Below are 22,341 nucleotides of genomic sequence, written 5' to 3' on the forward strand. Positions count from 1 at the left end.
ACTATAGAGCACCAGCCTTGCAGTAAGGAGGACCTGAGTTCAAATCTAACCTCAGACACTTAATACTTCCTAGTTGTATGACCCTGGGCAAGTCACTTAATTCCAATTGCCTCAGGGGAAAAAAACCTAATCAAAATAATAATAATAATAATAATAATAATAATAATAATATAATATATATAATAATCAATATATAATAATCAAAATCAACATATATTCATTATGTTAATAATATTCATATTTAATGCACATTCATAGAATTTATAGGAATAAGGAAGTATAGGAGAAATGGGAAGTGGATTGAATGTTAACATTAGGGTTATAGGCATTCCCAACTCCATGTGACTTTAAAAAGCTTTCTCAGAGGCTCATGTGTCTTTTTTTGATGAAATAACTCATTTATGTAATACAAGATCATCATGGAGTTCTTTGCACATTAAAATAAGTTGAAATGAGAAATGAGTTTACACACAAAAAAAGGGAGAACTTCAACTCACAAAAAAAGAAGAGTATTACAAAAGATTTAGGTTCACAAGAGTAGGAAATTGAACTTTTAATTTAAGTAAGATTAGTAATTCATAACAGGTGAAAGCTAAAAAAAAATCAAGTTTGATTATATTAATTGAATACAATTCCTAAATTACATTTTTCTGAATATATTGGGCTATTATTGTGCCAAAATAAATGGCAAGACAAATAAGGAGAAGCATGTACTAAATAACTTATAATGAAGTAAGCAAAACCAGGAGAGAAATATAGACAACCACAATACTATAAACAAAAACAATATTGTAAAACATATGAAATCTAATTAATTGTAAATATTAATATTAATCCTGGAGAACAGGCAATAAAATATACTTTCCTTTTGTTCATAGAGAAGACAAGAAGGAAATGTGTATAGAAAATGTACCTCAACTTCTTTTCTGTGGTCCCTTAGTCATTTAGATGTGATTTTTATTTTCTTTGTTACAAAGGGGCAAGCACTAATTGTTAAGTAAGGTAACTTCATATAAAGAAATCATTAATATAAAAATGGAAAAACGACAATAGAAGTTTAATTTTTTAATGAAAAGGAGAAGAGCTACATTCAGCCAACTACATAATTAGGGTATTTTTAAACAGGAGAGGAATGACAAATGGTTGACTGAATGCTGGAAGGGGATTGAAGTTTGTTAGGTAAAATACTCATACCTATCTTTAATATTTTAATTTATTCATTTCTTCCTCTTTTTCCTTTCTTTTTTTCAGACTTATGATTTCATTGACATGTATAATTTCCAATGTACAAAAAAAAACACTATAAATTGGGGGGACTGGGTACTCACTTTTTTAATTGACAATCTTTAAAGTGCTAAATCTGTAGCAAAAAATTAACTCACCATCAAAAAGCTGATATTTTATTGAGAGAAATAATATATATTCCCAGAGATTAAATATGTGTAAAGTAAGTAGATTATACTTTACAGAGGAGAAAGAAAGCTCACGTGCTCGCAATAACTTTTGATATGAGCCTTGAGAGAACGTAGGAATTTTTGTGTACAGAGATGAAAATGTACAGAGAAGATCCAACCATGATGGGTAGCTGATGTCAAGATGCAATGCAAGTAATAGAATGATATATACAGGAGAACAGCAAACAGACCAGTTTAACTGAAATATAGAGACAATAAAATGGAATAATGTGAAACACATGAATTTAAAGGTAATATAGAAACAGCTTGTGAAAATAATTAAGTGCAAAATGTATTTTATCCTTGAAGTAATGATCAGATTAGGAATTCCACTCTGTCAACTACACAGGAAGATGAAGAGAGAAGAGATTTGATAACAAAAGGGCAAGAAGTAGAATTTTTAAAAAGTTAAAGTTGTATGTGTCAGTAGAAACAAGGTTGTGGCTATGAGTGAACTTATGTATTACTTAGAAACTCAAAGAATTTCTTGTGAATTTTAGAGATTATGTGAATTACCCATGTTCACATAACTACCATGTCTCAGAGGTAGGATTTGAGAGTAGGGCTTCTTGACTGACTTCCAGTCAATAATGCTATGATTTCTACTTCCCAGTGTTAGTGTTAGTTACACCAATAGATTCTTTTATGGAAAATAAAGTAGCAGAGAAATACTTTTAAGGCCCCAATTATTGAAATTCAATAAGTATGTCTGTTTGTTTGTTTTTCCTACTTGAAAAACCAGACTATTTTTGATCTAGGTAGAACAGGTTTTTTTTTTGGTTTGTTTGTTTGTTTTGTTTTGTTTTGTTTTGTTTTGTTTTGTTTTGTTTTGTTTTGTTTTGTTTTGTTTTGCTGATGGATAGAGTATGGCATATAGTAGGCACTTAATAAAGGTCTGTTTACCTGAAAATAGTTAATCAGCACCATATAATGACATGCTTCTAGTCACATCCACCAAACATGAATTTCTAAATAGTTTAGGATCTTCAATATTTCCATTACCACACTCCCTTTTATTTTTTAACTTTTTAAATTATATTTTTATTTTTCCAAATATGTGCAAAGAATGTTGAAAACATTCACCTTTGAAAAACATATTCCAAAATTTTCTCCCTCTTCTCTCTCCTTCCCTCTCCTCAAGTCAGCAAACAATCCAAGTTCATTAGGTTAAATGTGTGCAGTTCTTCTAAATCTATTTTCATATCATTATGTAGCAAAAACAATCAGATCAAAAGGGGAAAAAAACGTGAGGAAAAAAAAAAAACAAGCAAGTGAACAAACAACAGCAAAAAAGTGAAAATATTATATTTTGATCTACATTCAGTGTTCATAGTTCTTTCTCTGGATGTAGATGGCATTTTCCATCACAAGTCTATTGGAATTGCCTTGAATCACCTCATTGTGAAAAACAGCTATATCCATCACAATTGATGTTGTGTTGTTACTGTGTACAATATTATCTTGGTGCTGCCCTATTTTTTATTTTTTATTGGGGCAGTTTTGTAAGCGTGAAATAGGTCACCATTACAGGTAGTAGATCCTCAGCCACTGAAGACCTTTAAGTGAAAACTAGATTAAATTAAATCAAGCCAACAAGTCAAAGCATTTATTAAAAATCTACTTGTCCTTCATTTTGTAGCAGTATTTGGTAAGGGGTTAGAGTTAATGGAATGAACTAGATATTTATTAACTTCCTTCTATCATAGGAAATTCATTATACTTTGTCCTTCTGCAATTCCAAAACACCCATGACATCCCTGAAAATAGTTGGGACAATGTGTTTATTAATAACTTTCAGTGTCTTCATCAAAAACACAAGATTACATACATAATGTAACATACAAAAACACAGAGTTGGGCCAATCTTTATAGATCATTTAATTTAACCTCTTCATCTAATAGAGTTCAGTCATTTGATTTTAGAAAATGGAACTATAGAGGTCTATAGATAGCTCTTCCATTTTGTATATCTTGGGGGAATAGAGAAGATGAGTAATTGCATTTATATTTTCATTGATACAAAGAAATTACTGTTTATAAAATCCAGTTCACTAGTCTTCACGGGCAAACATTCTTTAACTGTATCTTAGATAAATGCCTCAGACATTGAAAAGTTAAGTGATATGTCTACAATGATAAAATTCATTATGCCAGAGGCAAGACTTGATCACAGATATTTTTGACTCTAAGGCCAATCCTCTGACTATTTATCCTCAGACAGAACTTTAGAGGATAATAGTAAGAAGAAACAGTTTTACAATATAGAATATAACATCTTCAAAAAACACACAATATATGTTAACTTGCCAAATTCTTACTACAACATAACTAACAAGTAGGCATTTAACAAATGCTTATTGATTTGACTCAATCTAATTCAGCTTCTCTCCAGTGACAGAGGACTCCTTCCCACTCAAGGTAGTCTATTTGATAGTTTTAACACTCCCATAATACAAAATGTGGCATTAAACAATGAAAGATTTACAGTTAGAAAAATTAAAACAAAGTAATATACTACATGAATTTTTGGATAGCACTTAATATAATGGAAATAGAAAAAAATTCTTCAAAAATTGAGGGTAAGCAAAATAATTGCTGAAAAAAAATAGTTTTCTATTATTAGCTAGCATTCATTAAATAATATTATGCCATTGTTATTGCTAACCTTTTACATTATATATTATCTGACCCTCCCCAAAGTCCTGTGTATAGGTAAGTATGCATTATACAGAATATGGGTAGCTCAGGGAAGTTTAATAATTTGCTTAAGATCCTAAAACTTACCAGTGCTGAGAATTTAACCCAGGACTTTGACGTTTAAGACCATAACTAAATAATCTTGCTAAAATGATCAGACTCAATAAATCTACTTCTAGAATTTATTTGGGTTACCTAGGCTAAGAATCACAGTGAAATGAGTTACAAAGTCATTCATTATTCCACAAGGGAGAAGTAATTGTCCCTAAGACTTTAATCTAAAAATAGATCTTAAGACCTTAAATATTACTGCTCTTCATTCCTGCTACAAAGTCCTCATTAAATTACCACATCATTGTATTTTCCACAGATGACTGTGATGATAGAAGAAAGTACCAGTTCAAACAGGCCAAAGTTAATGCGCCGAGAGCAGAGACTGCTTGTGTTTCAAAGAGGAACTTGGCAATGAACAGTTGGGAATGTTTCCAGATATACCAGATTATCTATTGGATTTGATGATTTGAAGATATTTATTTGATGTCAGTGAATCTGGATGCTGCTTGATTTAAAAAAAAAAATTATAGCATCTATTACCCACCCCCCCCAAGCTAGATGGAATATTTGAGCTTATATACTCCCATCAGTAAATGACCAGGCATTTCCTCTAAGAAATTCCACAAATGATTATCCAGTCTTCATTTGTAGTTATCACTGATGGGAGAATCATTATCACCTAAGGCTACCATTATTAGGATTTTTTTTTCTTTAAATGAAATAGAAACTTGATTCTCTGCAATGTCAACACATTGGTCTTACTTGACTTTTTGCCTATGTCTACCATTCTGCTTGACAGGATTGTCATCATAATGATAATGTCACTCAGGTAACTCAAAAGGAGAAACATTAAGGAAATAACTTGAGAAAGGAAGGAGGAAGACTCCCTATACTAATCGAATCCATTAGAAAATAATTCAACTCCCAAGTTTATTTGAATTTTATGTGTATAGAAGCACATTTCCTACTTTCAACATTGCTTTGAATATGAAATTCTTAGTGCAGCATGGTTAATCTCCCTAGCTTACTAATGAGATTTTTATGACGTAAAGTATCTAATAGAGTTAAGCAAAAATTTCATGGAGCAGGAAGTGGAACTACTTTACAAATCTCCAAAAATTGAATTAAAATGTGTTTTACTCACAAGTAGCCTTAGATAATTGACTCAAAATAGCCACAATATTTTTCTTTGGATGTTATCCAAACATAGTTTTGGCCTTGGCTCTGTTTCTTACTCTAAAAGTAAATGACACAGAGAAGGAATAGACTTCATAGTAGAACAATTTGCTGGTGTAAAATGTCCAGATTTCTAATATTCTGGCATTTTCTCAATGGAAGTAGAATATTTTTCTTTGATACAATATGTGAAAGAGCAACTAATCAGAAAATTCAAAGAATTTTGAAAGACCATTTGATATTTCATATTATATTGATGATGGCTAAATAGTCTCATACTTGGCTCTGATTCTTTAAATGTGTGTGTTTATGTGAGTGTGTGTGTGTATGTATGTGTGCATATAAGTGTGGGTGTGAATGTGTGAGTATGGGTGGATATGTATGTCCCACGATCTTAACAAGTGATCATCAATCCTTTTCTTACAGATCTCTAATCAAAAGGAATCCTAAATTGCCAAAGGCAGTGCATACCATCTTTTGATTGTTTTAAAAATTGTTATAAAGTCTAAGATTATCTGTCTGAAACATGTAGTTGGGTCTGCCCATTGGGAACAAAAGAACAAGTTTAATATCTATGTCACAAAATAATCTGTCAAAATAGTTGATTTTAGTTATCCTGTCCTCTTTAAGTATTCCATTTTCCAAGTTCAATATCCCTAATTCTTAAATTGATGCCTTATAATATAACCTTGAGATCCTTCAACATCGCAGTTACCCATCTCCTTATATTTTCCAACTTCTTTCCTAGAATGTTTTTAAGACCTGAACATAGTACTTCTGTTCTAATTCAGGCTGGAGAACAATAAATAGCACTACCACCCTAAGTCCTAGATATAACCTAAAAGTCCATTCACTATTCTATTGGCACACATTGAATTCATGGTGCACAAAAATCTTCCTATCTTTGTCACAGCAACTATTATCTATCAAATTCCAGATTGTAATTAAGCTCAAAAAATTAAATTTGGCTGTGGTATAGTAGAGTTGTACATTATACTTTAAGATGGCAAAATCTAAGTTCAAAAAAAAAAAAGAATGATCTCAAACTTAATTATCCAAATCATTTAATCTCTTTGCCTCAGTTTCTTCAACTTCAAAGTAAGAAGCCTTGAAATCTATGATTCTACACTTCCAAAATCCTGTTTGATTTAGCCTGTTCTAGTGATGCAATGTTTATAGAGAAGGAATCAACTAAGTATTTGCATATAAAGCATTTTTAGTTCTTATCTTAGAAATAAGGATCGTTTTACTGAATTATCAATACTGTCTTTACCAACCATTTATAGCCAAGAACATAGAGTTATGACATAGTTTATTAGGGTTAAAAACATAAGACCATAGTTGTGGATGAATCTTTGGAGATTAATTAGCTCAATCCCTTCATTTCAGGATGAAATTGAAGGCAGAGAAGTTATGTGACTTGTCTAAGAACACACAGACATTAAGTGGTAAAGTTAAGGTTTAACATCAAGATCTCTGACTCCAATTATAGTATTGTTTCTATTGTGCTATGTTGTCAAGAGAATACTATTTTTCTGGGAAAAGCTGAGTAGTCCATGTGACAGACCCTGCATCTTGGAATCATTACTACTATGTTTCAATGAATAAAAGAACTAGCCTTGAGATAAAAGAAATTAGTTTAAAGTATTACTTTAAGTGTATGAAGAAGCTTCCAAAAGAATAATAAATTTATTTCATTTCAACAAGTATTAATTGAATACCAATAATACAGCCATACTTCAGATTAAGAGATAAATAAGAAAATTGTCATTAAATCAGAGAAACAGGATAAACACATGAAAAATTAGAGATTATAAGATTGATAAATTATTTACTAAGAGAATCCTAAAAATTCAAATAAAATTAGTACCTTCAGAAAGATTGTATGATATAAAAACACAGGAAAAACCTAAGTTTTTTGTACTTTCATAAAAAATACAACATAAAAGAATAGGAAAAAAATTTCCATGCAAAATACTTGGAAACCATTTTACACACACATGTCACACACACAGATTACCAAATCCCAAACTGTGAAATAAAAATTTTTCACCAAACTACTTGGTCTCTATTTAAAAATTAAATATTTCAGTAGCAAAACAAATTAATCAAACAAGACAATGATAAACAATTTCTAGCATAATGTTTGATAAAAAGCAAAGCACTAACTAATTCTCATGAAATAATGTATGTAATTCATTTCTAAATCTGAAAGTACTATATACATATCATAATTGTTATTTCTCATAATGATCATCGTTACTGATGTCATTTTGTAAAAAATCTGGGGGAAATGGAAAATAATATGGAAGAAATTCTTTAGACCAACATCCCTCACTATATAATACTATAAACTATGTATATAGCTACATTCCTTAAATATAATTTAATTATATTTGTAGGAGGAGCAATATCTTTTATAATCATGAATAAGAGGGGAATCCTTAGCTAAACAAGAGTTAGAGATGGTCATAGAAGGTAAAATGAACAATTTTGAATACTTAGAATTTTAAATTTTTTACAGATAAAATCAGTGCAATTATAGTAAGGAAAGAAGAAATAAACTTGAAAAATATTTGCAGTAAATTTCTGTATTAATAGCCTAATATCAAAAATAGATAGAAAATTGATCAAAATATGTAAGAACAAGAGCTTTTGCCCAATAAATAGTAAGTAAATATGAATAGTGAATTTTCAAAAGAAGAAAATTATAAGTATTATAAGCGAAAATGTCAGTCAGAGGGAAAAGTTATAGTGATGTATACCAAACATATCTGTAGCAGCTCTTTTTTGTAACAGCAAAGAAGTGGCAATGAAATGGGTGACTATCAATTGAAGAATACGAGATTAAATTGTTATGTGAATTTAATAAATTGCTGTTGAGCCATAAGAAATTGCAAAAGGGAAGAATTTAGAAAATCATTGAGAAACTTTAATGAATTAATGCAGAATAAAAAGAGCATAACCAAGATGGAATTTTACACATTTTTACAATGATTATATTAATGAAAAAGACAATATGAAAGTAAAATGTCAAAGTCTTAAGAACTTTGCTCAATCATGACTCAGAAGATTGATAATGGAGCACACTTACCACTTCCTAGAAGAGATATACTATAAATGGTCTTCAGGGACAGCCAAGTGTGAATCTGCTTTGTTTGGCTATACTTGTTAGAAGATAGAATTTTCCTGAAGTTGGATGGATTAAATGGAGTTGATATGTAGTGATAGTGATGCAAAAAAAAGAGAAGGAGAAGGAAGAAAAAAATATTAAAATATACCATGAATGAAAGAAGAAGATGGAGAAGGAAAAGCAGAAGAAAAAGAAGGAAGAGGAGAAGGAGGAAGTGAAAAAGGAAGAAGAAAAAACAAAGAAGTTCAGATCAAATGAAAACAGTCAAGCAGGGCAATTTATATTTAAAAAAAAACAAGTTGTTTATAACAGCTTCACAGTTTCTTATAAAATATTATTTTCTTTAATATACTGAAATATTCATATTTGTTGTCAAAAATGAAAAAAATAAAACTTTCAAAATGCTAGGCCTAAGTAAGAGCTAATATTAATTTTGTATAAAGAAGTCTTATTTTATTATGAGATATTTTAAAGGTGAAGTCATTTTATAGAATTTCAGACATGTAGAAAAAATATAGTGCTAAGCATTTTCAATGTGATGCCTGGCGTGCCATCTCTATTAACTGTTGTATATACCAAGACAAAAGGAAAGTAGGTAGCTATATTAATGCAGTTATGAATACAAAATGAGAAGCTTCCCTGGCAAAACTAAATAAATTGCTTTTTCTATTTAACCTCTTATTCTTCACTAAAGAACAGTTATAAGAATAATCTCTCATTGTATTTAATAAAATACAAAACCATCTTAAAACACAAAGGTCATATATGGCCTGAGGAATCTCAATTAAAATATACCTTGTATGCCTCTTAGCATTGACTTAGCCAAAAAAGAAAAAAGAAAAATGCAGTGTAATCATTCATGCATTAGAAATCCTTTGGTGAAGCATTTTGTAAAGAGATGCAATTTTTCAGAAGTTGGCCTCTTCTGGTTAGGAGCCCTTAACAGAAAAACAACACAATTTGGTTACTCTGACTTCAATAGGAATCTTAGAAATTCTGTTTGATTGCAATTCAGATTACTATATTTCCCTCTAAGTCATTACACTTAGATGCTAGGACTGATGGAAATATATTCTACACACAAATTGCTATGAGAAAAGATAACATAATCAAGAAAGATGCATTTGGAGAAAGCATTTTAATTTTGTTTTATTATAGGGAAAACTATTTTTAATCTAAGGCTGCATGTCTGTTGGCAATATCTGTGATCATATTATATCTAGTCTTTTGATTTATGCCACTTGTTTTATTTCTACATGTCACAAAGTAATGGGGATGTGGTTCTTGGCATTACTTTGTTGAGAATGCACCTTGAACTGTATTTCCTTTGTTCTTTCCTTTTCTTTGGGAAGAGATACTCATAAAGCATTGTTTAAAATTCTAGTTTCTGTTACATACTAGCTAGTATTGTTAATTCATGCCTCATGTAACCAGATATTTTAATATGTTTATGAACTGAATTAATTTGAAATAAATGGATTAAAATGGAATCATCTTTCCATATTATAAATTCGTCAATGACAAAAGATTCTCTATCCATTATAAAATTACAGAATCTTGGAATCAGATGATAGCTCAGAAATAATTTAAGTTCAAAGCATCCAAAAATCTCATCTGCAATATTCCCTACAATAAATAGTGATCCATTTTTGCTCTGCCAAAGGAGAATCCCCTCCCTTCTGAGATAGTCAATTCCATTTTAGGATTGCTCTATTTAAGATATTTGTTTTTATGTCAAGTATTAATATAAGTGTTTTCAGCTATGTCCATTGTTCCCACCTCCACCCTCTAAGCTATTCAAAATAAATTTTTTTCACAAATATTTATAGATTGCTTTCATTCCCCAATCTTCAACCTCATGATCTGAACCAAGTTGAACCCTCCAAGTTGCTTCAATTTATCCCAACTTGGAATGGTTGTTATACTTCTTATCCTCCTCCAAGGAGTCACAGGCAATATATTTCTTAAAATTAAACACAATACTCAAAATAAGATGTCATATCAAGACAGAGTATACAGAGCAGTCAGCTGCCTTTTTCTGGATGGGATACTACATTTCTCTTAAAGTAACCTATGACTAAATCAGTTCTGGGGCTGCCATTTCACAAGATTCAATTAATATTTAGCTAACAGTTCATTACAATTCTCATTTTCTTATCTTGACCCTCATGAGCATTGAGCATTGTGAGATTGACTTTTGGAGACCAAGCTAGAATCTGAAAGACTCCTCTGATGCTTATTACCTGTGGGTCCCTAAGACAAATCAGTTAACAGATTCTTCATCTGTAAATTGAGGAATTTTTTATTCAATCAATAAATATTTATTGATAAACTACTATGTGCCAGGAACTTTTCATATTTACTCTGTTGCAGGCAATATGTTAAGTGCTGAGAATACAAAAAGAGGCAAAAGACAATCCCTTCCTTTAAGGAACTTATCATCTAATGAGGTAGATGAACATACAGAGAAATACATACAAAGAAAGCTTTAAATCAATTAAATAGGAAATAATTCAGTGTTTTCTGTTGGAATTTACTGATGCTTCTTTCAAAAGCAGAATAATTAGATCATTTATGCTTTATTTAATACTTCAAAAAGATACATGATATCAAATATTTGGGTATGACTATATTTGTCACCCTCTTATGAAATAAGATTAATGCATCAGAAAATTCATTCCCTGATATGGTCTTTCCAAACTTTAGTGCATGAGTGCTTGAATAAATTTGAAACAAAATATTTTGTAAAAGTAAGGGAAGTCACTAAGACTAAGGGGTTGGGGAAAGCTTCTTGTAGAAGTTGTGATTTTAATTGGGACTTCAAGCAAAGGAGATCAGTAAGTAGAGTGGAATAGAATGAATATTCCAAGCATGGTGGAGTGTCAAAGAGAATATCCAAAGCCCAGCAATGGAATCTCACACATGGAACTGTCAGGAAGCCAATGCCACTGGATGAAATTATCTTGGTTAGAGAATGTAAGGACACTAAAAAGCTAGAAGAGGGCTAAGTTATGAAGGACTTTGAATACTAAATAGCATTTTGTTTTTGCTCTTTGAAGCAACAGGAAGTCACTGGAGTTTATTGAATATAGGGGGTGACAGAATGGACATGAACTTTAAGAAAATCACTTTAGAAGATGAATGAAGGATAGGTTGAAGCAGGAAAAAAAATTAATGTAGGGGTCACCTCACCCCCAACAGGTTACTATATACAAAATGCTTTTACACAATTCTTAAGATCAAATTTACTCAAGTATTGACTCACTAATGTCTAGAAAGATCATTATCAGATGCTGAACTTTCTGATACATAAGAAGATGATGAATAGAGCCTATGAGACTATATCTTTCTGAAGTATTAAATCAAGCATATAGTAGGTATATGATCTTATTATTCTACTTTTGAAAGAAGCATCAATAAATTCCCATAGAAAACACTGAAGAGAAACAGCTTTAGGGTTAAGGATATGCAGATATTAAACACAAGGAATGTAGAATATATATTTTTCCTCCTTAAAGCATTTGATGGGAAGCTATTTTAATCATTTTAACTAATTACCAAAAAATCAAAGATAGAGAATTGGAAGAAAACTAAAAACTCATCTTGAAGGATGAGAAAACTTCCCTTTACGGATGAGAAAACCGACTCACAGAGAGTATACTATAATATATTTCATTGGTTTATTTTTTTCAGATGAAAAACAAATAAGAAATAGCCTAATTCTAATAAATAACAATTTCTTCATAGCAAAAACATAGTATTTCTTACCTTTGTGCATTCTCTCCACAGGCAGAGGATTTAAAGAGGCATGTTGTGAACCAAGTGTTCATAATCTAGGCAAATTGAAAAATATTCCTGAGTTAATAATAAAGAAAAAAAGTCACAGAAATCAAAAACTTGAGTTAAACATTGACATCAACTTGCTCCTACAACCTAAGCCTGAGGATCTACACAGGTAACCCCTGGAATCTTTTAAAAACAGGTGACTTCTGGTCAGCTGAGTCTGTGGTTACTTCACTGCATGAGTACCAGAGGAAGTGTGAGGTGAAGGTCACTCAAGCATGTACTAGCTCAGTTTTCACTTGGTCAGTGATATGAAGGAGGAAGATTTCCTGGGCCAGGAATTTGTTCAACAATAGTGTTAAGTGCCTCAAATATTTACAAACAGCATTGTTTAGAAATAACCTGTGGAAAGACACAACAATTCTTAGTCTTTGTATAAGTTATTTAAAGCCACTTTTTTTTTTTAAGGAAAACTGCATATTAGGATATAGATTATGCCTAGGAGAGTTCTTATTTCAGAAGAAACAGCCAAGATGAACATGGTAAACATTTCATTGCCTGTTAGTTTATTTATTCTTGATGGTACAGAACCAAAAGAACTGGAATCCAGAGTCAAGGAAATATAAGAAACAGAAGAAGAAAGAAATATGTGATTAGAGAGCTCAACCAAAACTCATTAAGCTGAACAAGGCCAGTAATAAATATAAAAGCAACAATAATGATAATGGTAGCTAATATTTACATAGTAATTACTCTATGCCAGACTTTGTGCTAAGTACTTTTGCATATAATGCCTCATTTGACTCTCAAAACAACCCAGGGAGGTAAGTGCCATAATTATTATTTTACTAATGAAAAAAATGAGACACAGAGGGGGTTCAGTTATATGCTTAGTGTGAACCAATTGAACCAACTAAAAGCCAAATTGAACCCTGGGTTTACTCTGCCTTGTGTGTGTGTGTGTGTGTGTGTGTGTGTGTGTGTGTATCAACTAATTGTCATGTACTATCTGAGGATACCCCAAGTCTAAGATCAATGCTTCAAATCAAAAAGAATAAATGATATATTATATGCTTATAAGTTCACTGGATCAATCATTTGAAAACTACTTAAGAAACACATTTAAAGAATCAAATATAGTACCACAGTTGTTCACTTACATTTCCCTCCTGTTCTTCCTGTCCTTTTCACCACAATTAGCATTAAGTCTCTAATGTGATAAAGAGTGTGTCATTGACTATTGTTCTTTATCTCCAGGTAGATTTTAGTCTTTGTGTAGATTTCTGTGTTAGGAGGTAAGCCTGGACTCCCTCAGTCAATGGAAGAAAAAGTCAAAAGGGAGTAGGACCTTCTGCATTAGATTCTATATTATCCTGTGTTCACACCTTGCATTTTGCACTCCTATACTGACACTGTTGTCATTGGGAGCTGCCTTTTCTTGTGAGATTGTAATAAATCTTTTTTTTTTTTTTTTGCTTTTTTTTACCTTGAATCTATGATTTTAATTTGGATAAGGGTTGCTGTACCACACATTAGTGTTCCATAACTCTCTGTATTCTTAATTAATGTCAGGAAAGAAACACAACAATTATTATCCCTATCAAAATAAAAGAAATTGTCATTTCAGTCTAAGTTAGAGATAGAGTATATCTTGGAGTTTCTGATTTTTGCCAACCTTAGTTTAACAAGTCATATTTTTGGACAATATTCCCAGTAATTTTTCTTTTGCAGAGAGAAAACTACTTGAATGAAAAAAAAAAAAAAAACACCTATATCTGGAGAAGAATCTAAAGATTCCCAAGCTTTTACATTTGATCTATAGATGTCTATTCAAAATTGCTATTATTTGTAATAAATATGGGCTGAAAACCAGAAGGTGTGTACTTAGTCTTTAATAGCTATAATATGAGAAAAATTTAAATAAATAAAGCACAGTTGAAAACAGGATTAGAACCTAAATGTGGACTACATAATATCCTACCTAAACCATAAGTGACTCCAAGAACAAATCACAGGAAAGATAAATAAGTTTATATAGAAATTACAATAATGAGATAATATAATAAAACTTATAGCCAAAGCACTCCTATGTTGTTGGGTCAAGGGGAATTTATATATTTACACAATTTTTATGAACAGAAAAGAGAAAGAAGGGACCAATGAATTGCACATGCAATTAAAAAGACAACCTAGAAAAGTCACAAATAAAAACATAACCTAAGTACCAGATTAAAAATTCTGAAAGAGAAAAAAATTTAAATTAAAAAAGTAAATAAAATATGAGGTACAAATTAATAAAAAATAAACAAGAGAATGTATGAAATGATGAAGAAAGCTGCTTTACTGAAAGAAACACTTTCATTCCTATCTTGAAAAGAAATATAATAAAGAGAAGTATGTGAAGATGCTGGAAAATTTTCTTTTACTGTCATTCAGGAGAGTTACTGCTGTAGAAAACTAGTAGAAGACAAATAAAAAGAACATATCTTCTGAAAGAACTGAATTTAACCACTATATTGTGAATAAATTTGAAAAAGAGGATTTTTGAGAGAGTTTGGTTGCAGTCTTGAGAGCTGAATTTTGAGTTTGTGTTCCAGAAGTGAGAACAAATGAAGAATAACATTGAGTTAGAGGAAATACTTACAGTATAATGCAGCATAACTGGTTAAGAGGTGATGATCTCCATTATATACCTCAACAATGATACTGGTTGAGGATGTATTCTGATGGAAGTGGATCTCTTCGATAAAGAGCTAATTCAGTTCAATTGATCAAAGATGGGCAGAAGCAGCTACACCCAAAGAAAGAACATTGGGAGATGAATATAAACTGCTTTCATTTTTGTTTTTCTTCCTGGATTATTTATACCTTCTGAATTCAATTCTCCCTGTGCAACAAAAATATATTGTATCTAGAATATACTGTAACCTATTCAACATGTAAAGGATTGCTTGCCATCTGGGGGAGGGGGTGGAGGGAGGGAGGGGAAAAATCGGAACAGACGTGAATTCAAGGGATAATGTTGTAAAAAATTACCCTTTCATGAGTTCTATCAATAAAAAGTTATTAAAAAATAAAAATAAAAATAAAAAAATAAAAGTGAAAAAAAAGAGGTGATGATCTCCACAAAATAGAAAATTTTAATTATATCAAATTGAAAAGTTTTTGTACAAACAAAACTAATGCAGACAAGATTAGAATGGAAGCGATAAACTGAGAAAACATTTTTACAATCAAAGCTTCTGATAAAGGCCTCATTTCCAAAATATATAGAGAATTGACTCTAATTTATAAGAAATCAAGCCATTCTCCAGTTGATAAATGGTCAAAGGATATGAACAGATAATTCTCAGATAAAGAAATTGAAACTATGTCTAGCCATAGGAAAAGATGCTCCAAGTCATTATTAATCAGAGAAATGCAAATTAAGACAACTCTGAGATACTACTACACACCTGTCAGATTGGCTAGAATGACAGGGAAAGATAATGTGCAATCTTGGAGAGAATGTGGGAAAACAGGGACACTGATACATTGTTGGTGGAATTGCAAATACATCCAGCCATTCTGGAGAACAATTTGGAGCTGTGCTCAAAAAGTTATCAAACTGTCCATATATTTTGATCCAGCAGTATTACTACTGGGTTTATATCCCAAAGAGATTTTAAAGAGGGGAAAGAGACCTGTATGTGCAAGAATGTTTGTAGCAAGCAGCCCTCTTTGTAGTGGCCAGAAACTGGAAACTGAGTGGATGGCCATCAATTGGAGAATGGCTGAATAAATTGTTGTATATGAATGAATATTATTGTTTGGTAAGAAATGACCAACAGGATGATTTCAGAAAGGCCTGGAGAGACTTACATGAACTTATGCTGAGTGAAATGAGCAGCACCAGGAGATCATTATATATTTCAACAACAATACTATATGATGATCAATTCTGATGGACCTGGCCATTTTCAACAATGAGATGAACCAAATCATCTCCAATAGAACAGTAATGAATTGAACCTGCTACACCCAGCAAAACAACTTTGGGAGATGACTATGAACCAATACATAGAATTCCCAATCCCTCTACCTTTGTCTGTTTGCATTTTTGATTTCCTTCACAGGCTAATGATACACTATTTCAAAGTCCGATTCTTTTTGAACAGTAAAATAACTGTTAATGGACATGTATACTAATATTATATTTAATTTATACTTTAACATATTTAACATGTATTGGTCAACCTGCTACCTGGGGGAGTGGATGGAGGGAAGCAGGGGAAAAAGGTTTGGCAATTGTCAATGCTGTAAAGTTACCCATGCATATAAGTTGTAAATAAAAAGCTATAATAAAAGAGAGAGAGAGAGAGAGAGAGAGAGAGAGAGAGAGAGAGAGAGAGAGGGAGAGAGAGAGAGAGAGAGAAAGAGATGATAATCTCACCTAGGCTACACCTTAAGAGACTCAACCTCAATGAATTATTACATATTTATTATAGGACACAAAAAAAATAATGACATAAAATCACTACCTTTTCCCATTTCCAAATCCAAAGTAAAGTATAGCTATACTAAACTGTATCAATATGGGGCTCAGAGTCTTCAGACAAAATCTCAGAATTAAGAATATGAACTTCAGTATTAGCACTTTTGGAGTAGGGGCAGCCTATTCTTTGTGACTACTAGCAATTTTTACAGTTTCTGGTACGTAGTATTTACGTGGGCATCTAGAGAGGCACAGTGGATAGAGCTGTGGGCCTAGTGGGCCTAGTCAGTAAGATGTGAGTTCAAATCCAGTTCAGACAATTATGCTCTATGTGAGCTGTGGTAATTAACTTTTATTTGCAATAATTATAGCAACTGCTTCCCAGGGTCACTGTGAGGATTAAGCTAGTATTTGTAAAGTGCTATTTAAAGTTGCTACTTATGAGTAGTAAAAGCTTATTGATTGATTGGTCAGGGATTAGTGGAAGACTTTCTTCTCTATTAGATTTAGATGTCATCTAAAAACATCATTAGTGTTGAGGATATTCTACCTATATTTCCACATTTCATTAGTTTAGTAAGCAATTTAGCAAATAATTTCTTCCTTATCTCCTGAAATCATCATTGCTTTGTATTCTGTAGGAGAAATGAACTTTGTATCAGTTTCAGATAATCTTCTGAAGACTCATTTTGGGGTCAAATGGATTACATGATATTATGGAATATAATAATAATAACAACAACAATAATAACTGGCATTTAAAAAATTAACTATGTCAGACATCCCACTGTGTGTTTTAAAATTATATTTATGCAGATAGATTAAGACAAAAGTATTTCTAGATTAGGAGCAAAGTATTGAAAATTGACAGAAACATGAAAGGACATATGTAGAAATAATTTATAATGTAAACCATGAAGGGAGTAAGAGATTCAAATAAGTGGGAATGAAGAGAGAACATATTCTAAGTATGCAGGTGAGAAATAGAATGCCAGTTTGGGATGTAGAGTATTTGAAGAGAAGTAAGGTGAAGTCATTCTAAAAAAAGAAAGTTATTTGAAACTTTTCAAAAATCTGGCACTTCTCTAAGTAGTTTATATTTTCCTTGAAGTGGTAGGAAGTTACTTCTATTTCTTGAGCAGGATATTTGCATAGTCAATCTTTTACTTTAGGAAGAATTACTTGGCAGCAATGTAAATGACAGATTAGAGAGAGACAAGACTAGAACCATGAAGTTCTTATATATAACTGTGGGAATAATGAGAGTTTGTTGTAGAGTATTTAGCTAGATGAATAAAAATAGAGGAAATAAATGACAGATTAGAATTAGAAAATTCTAATGGAATTAGAAAAAAACAAAAATGCGGGAGGGGAAATCCTCTAGGAAAAATTTCCCAATGAATATTAATGCAAAAAAAATACTAGCATGTGTATTAAAGCAATATATCAAAAAGATTACCTATGTGAACAGCTGAGATTTATATTAGGAATGCAGTGCTAATTCAATGTTAGAGCAACTATAAGTATAATTGATCATATCAATAACAAAAACAACAAAAATAATATCAATAGTGCAAAAAAAAACCCTTGATAAAATACAATATCCATTCTTAGCAAAAAAAAAAAAACACTAAAACCATAAGAATAAGTGATTTTCTTAAAAGTGATACTGTCTCTGAAATGAAAAAGAATGATGATGTTGTAATGAGAATGAATCTGAATCATTACCAATAAGATCAAGGGTGAAGAAAAGGTGTCAGTTATCACTACCATTATTCAATGTTGTGCAAGAAGTGCTAGATATAACACTTTGAATTGAAAAAAATAAGCAAAAAACCCTAAATTATACCTCTTTGCAGATGATATGATGTATAAGTAGCGAGTCCTAGAGAATTAACAATGTAGAAAGAGAGGCAGAAACATGGTAGTCTTTTTTTGAGTTCTTCCTGTCTTCTCTCAGATCAAGCCTCTGAAATGTTTTGGAGTAACAGAACCGACAACTATTTGTAGCATAATGAATTTTGAGCAGAAGATATTTTGGAAGAACTTCAAAAAGATCTGTGTAATTGGGATGGGATAGGGAAGGAAGGTGGCTGAGTGCAGGCACAGTGCAGGGACCCAGGATAATCTCGTGTTCTTATGCCAGAGAAATTTACCCTAGAGACTCTTAGCCAAAATACAATAATGTTGGCTACTCTGTCCTGGTTCAGAAGCCAATGGATCAGCAGGCTAGCTGTGAAACATCCAAAATAACTACAAAAGACAAGTATTGATCCCTTGAACCCCAGACTTGGCCATGACCACCAAGAATGGGATGGAAGTCAGCAACACCAGCCCCAGAGTAGCATGAAGCTGTTGTCAGATGTAGAGGAAACTTGGGATAATTTCCCCTTTGCTCTAAAAGCAAATAACAAACTTCAAAAATGAACACAAAAGCAAAAAGAACTCTGAGAATAAACAACTTTTATGGAGAGGGAGAACAAACCTTAAATTCTGATGACACTAAAGCCAAACAGTGTATAGATGAAGCCCCAAAGGATAATCTCCATCTCACAAGGCTTTCTTGAAAGGATTCAAAGGATCTTAAAAGAGAGTTAGAAAAAAATGGGGAAAGGAAATATGTACTTGGCAGGAGAGTTTGGAAAAGGAAACACAGAAATATCTGAAGAAAACTCTTTAAAAATAGATTTAGAGAAATGGAAATAGCAAATAATAACTCCTTACAAAATAGATCTGATGAAATAAAAATAAAAAAGAAATCAACTGTTAAAAATAAAATTTGTGAAAAGAAAAAATACAATGAACAGAACAACTCATTTAAAAGTTCAAATGGTCAAATGCAAAAGATTAAAAAGGCTAACTAAAAAAGTGATTCCCTAAAAATTAGAATTAAATAAATAAATGTATTTGTTTTCAATGACTAAATCAGATATCAAGAATCAATCAAAACAAAAAAAAGAAAGAAAGAAAGAAGGAAAGAAAAGAAAAGAAAAGAAAAAAATCAAAGAAAATGTAAAATATGTCATTGGAAAAAAAAAAAGTGTTGTGGAAAGTAGATCCAAGAGAGACAATCTAAGAATTACCGGACTTCTTGAAAAAATGATGAGAAAAGAGACTACACAACATCTTTCAGGAAACTGTCAAAAAAAAAAAAAACCTGCACTAATGTCCTAGAAACAGAGGGTAAAATAGCCATTGAAATAATTCATCAATCATCCCTGAGACTCTAAAATGAAAAAAAAGTGGAATAGTGTAGCTAAAATTCAGAATTATCAGATCAGGGAGAAAGTATTGCAAGCAGCCAGAAAGGAACAATTCAAATGTCAAGGAGCCACAATAATGATTACCCAGGAGCTAGCAGCTACAACTTTAAAGGATTGAAGGATCTGGAAAATGACATTCCAGAGGGCAAAGGAACTTGGATTGCAGCTAAGAATCAACTATCCAGCAAAATTAAACCTTATATTTCAGGGAAAAGTTGGACATTCAATGAAACAGGGGAATTTCATTTATTTCAGATGCAAAAACCAGAGCTGAACAGAAAATTTGGTCTTCAAATGCAAAATTAAGAGAAGCACTAAAAGATAAAAGGAAAGGGGGAAAAAACTGTTTCTTTTAAAAATTAAAAACATTGACATCTCTATATAGGAAGATGATATGTTTAACTCTTGAGAACTGTATCTTTGGTATGAGTATAGTAAGAGGGTGTAAGTATCATTTGATTTTATTGTGATGATATAAAAAGAAACTAGAAGTGGAAAGGGGATTGTCCTAGAAAAAGTGGAAAGAGGAAGTAAAATGGGTTAAAGTACATCTCATGAAGAGACAAAAAAAAAAAAAAAGATATATTACAATTGAAGGAAAAGAGGAGGCTGAGCATAGTGTGAACCTTACTCTTATCAAATTTGTCTCAAAGAGAGAATATTAGAAATATTTACCTCACAGAGAAGTTTGTCTCACCCTATAGCGAAATAGGAGAGGAAAGGGAAAGGAAAGAAGAAAGCTAATAGAGGGGAGAACTAAAGTATTATAGGAAAGGAATAAGGCAGGAAGGGAATGTAAAAGGGGAGGGCTGTTGAGGGAAGTGGTGGTCAGAAGCAAAACACTGGCGAGAAGGGAAAGAGGGAAAGGAAAGAGAAAAGTATAACTTGGGGAAAATAAGATTGCAGGAAATACAGAGTGAATAAATTTAACTATGAATGTGAATGGGATGAATTCTCCCATAAAATGGAAGTGGTAACAGGTTGGATTAAAAGCCAGAATCCTATAATGTGTTTACAAGAAACACATTTAAAGCAAAGTGATACACACAGAGAAAAGGTTAAAAAAAAGTTTGGAGCAGGATCTATTTTGCTCCAGCTGAAGTGAAAAAAAAAAGGGGGGGGGTAATCCTGATTTCCGATCAATAAAAGCCAAAATAGCCCTAATTAAAAGATATAAGGAAGGAAACTACATTTTATTAAATAGTACCATAAATAATGAAGTAAATATCAATACTAAACATATGTGTACCTAGTGATATGGCATCTAGATTCTTAAAGGAGAAATTGAGAGCTGCAAGAAGAAATAGACAGTAAAACTATACTAGTGGGATATATCAATCTTTATTTCTTTGAAAGAGGTAAATTAAATAGCAAAATAAATAAAAATGAAGTTAAGGGGGTAATAGAATTTTAGAAAGTAGACATTTGGGAAAAACTAACAGAAAGGAATAAACATTTTTCTTAGCAATACATGGAGCCTACAATAATGTGACCATTGATTAGGACATAAAAACATCAAAATCAAATGCAGAAAGGTAGAAATAATAAAGCCATCTTTTCCAGATCATGATGCAATAAAAATTACATGTAATAAAGGGCCAGGGAAAAATAGAACAAAAACATTCCAAAAACTAAATAATCTAATCCTACAGAATGAGTGAGTGAAACAAAAAATCATAAAAACCAATTGATAATTTCATCCAAGAGAATGAAAATGAGACACCATTCCAAAATTAATGGAATTCAGTCAAAGCAGTTCTTAGGCAAAGGTTTATATTGCCAGATGTTTACTTGCATACAATAGAGAAAGAGAAGATGAATAAATTGGGTTTACAAGTAAAAAAGTAAAAAAAAAAAGTTATAAGAAAAATTAATCCCCCCCAATTAAATAACAAATTTGAAATTCTGGGAAAAAAACCTGGAGATTAGTAAAATTAAAAGCAAGAAAACTATTGAACTAATAAACAAGAGTAAGATGTAGTTTTATGAAACAAAACAAAAGAGATAAATCTTTAGTTAATTTGATTAGACAAAAGAAAGAAGAAAATCAAATTGTAAGTATCATCAATAAAAAAGGAGAAGTTTCCACCAATGAAAAAGAAATTAAAGGACAAATTAGGAGTTGTTTTGACCAACTATATGCCAATAAATTAGAAATTTAAGTGAAATGGAAGAATACTTAACAATGCTTAACAAAATATAGATTGTCCAGATTAACAGAGGAGGAAATAAATTGTGTAAATTATTCTATTTTAGAAAAAGAAATTGAACAAATCCCTAAGAAAAAAGTTCCAGGGATAGATGGAT

General features: G+C 31.6%; 1 protein-coding gene across 1 annotated transcript in view; it reads right to left on the bottom strand.

Moving 5' to 3' along the window:
- KCNJ16 (potassium inwardly rectifying channel subfamily J member 16) overlaps positions 1-22,341 on the bottom strand; it is a 172,070-nt gene that overhangs the window by 71,077 nt on the left and 78,652 nt on the right. Inside the window, exon 2 of the mRNA XM_051995212.1 lies at positions 12,283-12,347. The gene's annotated coding sequence lies outside the window, so the exon portion shown is untranslated. The remainder of the gene's footprint in view (positions 1-12,282; positions 12,348-22,341) is intronic.

Source organism: Antechinus flavipes, chromosome 4 (assembly GCF_016432865.1).
Source record: "Antechinus flavipes isolate AdamAnt ecotype Samford, QLD, Australia chromosome 4, AdamAnt_v2, whole genome shotgun sequence".
Lineage (NCBI taxonomy): Eukaryota > Metazoa > Chordata > Mammalia > Dasyuromorphia > Dasyuridae > Antechinus > Antechinus flavipes.